The sequence below is a fragment of the Gopherus flavomarginatus genome, chromosome 1, assembly GCF_025201925.1.
Source record: "Gopherus flavomarginatus isolate rGopFla2 chromosome 1, rGopFla2.mat.asm, whole genome shotgun sequence".
NCBI lineage: Eukaryota > Metazoa > Chordata > Testudines > Testudinidae > Gopherus > Gopherus flavomarginatus.
In genome coordinates this window covers 125051561-125053714 of record NC_066617.1, presented here as the reverse complement: position 1 = coordinate 125053714, position 2154 = coordinate 125051561, and positions in this window count along the sequence as shown.

The window sequence follows — 2154 nt, the reverse complement described above, 5'->3', positions numbered from 1 at the left end:
TACAGGGTCTTTCAGCTTATAGACACTAGAGAGGAGTCTTCCTCCCAGCAAAAAGACACATTAAAATTATTCCAGCAAAATACACATTTGCAAATAAAGAAAACAATCAGAAAAACTAAACCGCCTTCTACTGTTACTTACTATTTGAATAGAAAATTAGAGAGCCTGTAGGTACGTCTGGTTACCCTCTCAGAACCCAGAGAGAATGACAGACAAAGAAAACACACAAACAAAGACTTCCCTCCACTGAGATTTGAAAGTATCTTGCCTTCTGATTGGTCCTCTGGTGAGGTGGTCCAGATTCACTGCTTGTAACCCTTTACAGGTAAAAGAGACATTAACCCTTAACTATCTGTTTATGACACGAGGGTCTTGGGTTTTCCCAAGGCACTGGCCCATCCAGAGGCAATAGGAGAAGGAAGGAACCTGCCGGCCAGGCTGCTGGTGAGATGAGTGCTCCAACCAGGGGCTGGATCTCCATACAGCACTGGGAGCAAGACATGCCTTGCCGGGGGGTTATAAGGAGCAGTAGGGCTGGGAGGGATGAAGGGGCAAAGCAGGGAGAGGACAGCAAGAGGGGGAGCACGTAAAGGACCAGTAGGTGGGCAGCAGAGGCAACATAAAACCGGCCTCCATCTGGCACCTGCCTGCACTCATCAGGCACCACAGCATGCAGCTAACACTGGCCGGAAATGGGACGGGGGGCAGTGCCCTGCTGGCCAAGACCCGGCAAGCAGTGGGACCAGCCAGTCCCACATGCTGCATCTTCACCCCACCATCAGCCTTGCCCACCTACCTCCATTGTCGGCCACTGAACCCCCCTCACTCACTGCTGATGGACAAGTGGCTGGTGAACAGGGATCAAGACAGTAGCAGCAATTGCTGATGGGGGAGACAGAAAATATGGGACAATTTGCCCATTTTTAAGAACAAGGACAGTTGCGGAAGGACTTAAATACGGGACTGTCCCTTTAAAAACAGACGTCTGGTCACCCTAGTCATAAGTGGTGACGAGACATTTACTTGCAGTATATTATTCAGCCCCTAGATGTCTCTGTGTGCTTTATGAAGGTCCAGACATCGTCTCTGACAAACAGGGAAGCAAAGCAGTGACTGAAGCTGTGTGAAAGACCATTTTGCTTGTGTTTATACTTTGATGTTGTGTATCTTTAGGATGGAAGCACAGAACTGGGACTCAGAATATAATCTGCTATTTAACTGCTCTGTGTCTGTGATTATCGTACTGAGCCTGAGCTAACTCACACTGAAGTCAATGGGAATTTTTTACTGACTTCAGTAGGAGCTGCATCGGGTTTTTAAACTTCTCTGTGCCTCAGTTTCCCCACATTTGCAGAGAAATGGAGTGGATGATTTAATAGGCGTTTCCATCTCTAACTTCCATGTATCTATCAAACTGAAACAAAAGTGCAAAACCAACTCCTAGATGATTCAGAGCATATTTATCATATTTCATTTTAAGTGGTGCAATGTGGCTAAAATTTAAGTAAATTATTAGTATTTGGGCCTCAAAACCTAATTATCTCTAATAACTATGCTTACAGTTAGCAAGACTCCCATAAAGCTTTGCAACAAAGTAATGCTAAGAGAGATGAGATGAAGTTACTAGCAGATAGAAAGCTACTATTTGTCAAGTGGAAATATGACTTAAGAGCATGACATTTGTCATTGCTGTTAAGGATTGCTTTGATAATTATGATTGGCTATGCCTTGTGAAAAACAATTTTTTCTGCTTGGCTCCAATTATAACTGAAACTACAAAAAAGAATATACAGGGAACATAGCTGATCTTACAGGTGCATAGGAAGCTGATCATAAAGGTAGCATTAACATGTGATTGGGCTATGCTTTATTGTCAGTAGGCCAAGCTACTTTGATTCTTCGTAAAGTTAAAGTGTAATAGAGAGGTGCTGTTGGAAGTAGATGGTTATGATAGAAAGGTTGGCGTAACTGAATATGACATTTTGATTGATGATGCTAACCACAAGTTGTAATATGAAATAAACAAGGGGGTCTATAAAAGACCTATAGACTGTAAACCAACTCAGTCCAGTGTGAGTAGATGGGCCTGGGCTCCAGAATGGTATGTATTAACTTTCTATCATTTCTTTAGTCAAGGAAACCTGATTTAATAAA